This window comes from Ylistrum balloti, unplaced genomic scaffold, assembly GCF_031769215.1.
Source record: "Ylistrum balloti isolate Yb309-2 unplaced genomic scaffold, AGI_CSIRO_Ybal_v1 Utg369650, whole genome shotgun sequence".
Taxonomy (NCBI): Eukaryota; Metazoa; Mollusca; class Bivalvia; order Pectinida; family Pectinidae; genus Ylistrum; species Ylistrum balloti.
In genome coordinates, this window is record NW_026781906.1 from 1,494,582 (window position 1) to 1,495,000 (window position 419).

The window sequence follows — 419 nt, forward strand, 5'->3', positions numbered from 1 at the left end:
TTCTTTGAATGAACTAAATGGTAAATACTGAAACTCCCTTTTTTATTTCTTTTTGGATGTTTCTAGAATGAAGCAAAATTACGTCATTTTTTAAAAAGTCGTGTTACAAACATCTCCAAATGCAAAGGGGAATTAATTGACTGCAATTTAACTGTAATGGAAACCCTGTGTAGTCAAAGTCTATTAATAAATCAGAGCAAAGAAAAAAATCAACAACTGTTTGCTTTAGCTAGTATCAACAGTGAAACCGATCCCAAACTGCTTGTAATATTCGGTTAATATTCGGTTATTCTGTCCACGGTTGAAATAATAAGTCGTATACGATGTTCTGTCTGTTATAAAGACAACATTTGACCACGTTCTTTCACATGGACAACAACGTAAACTGCAGCAATCAATGTTAAGTCGTATACGATGTT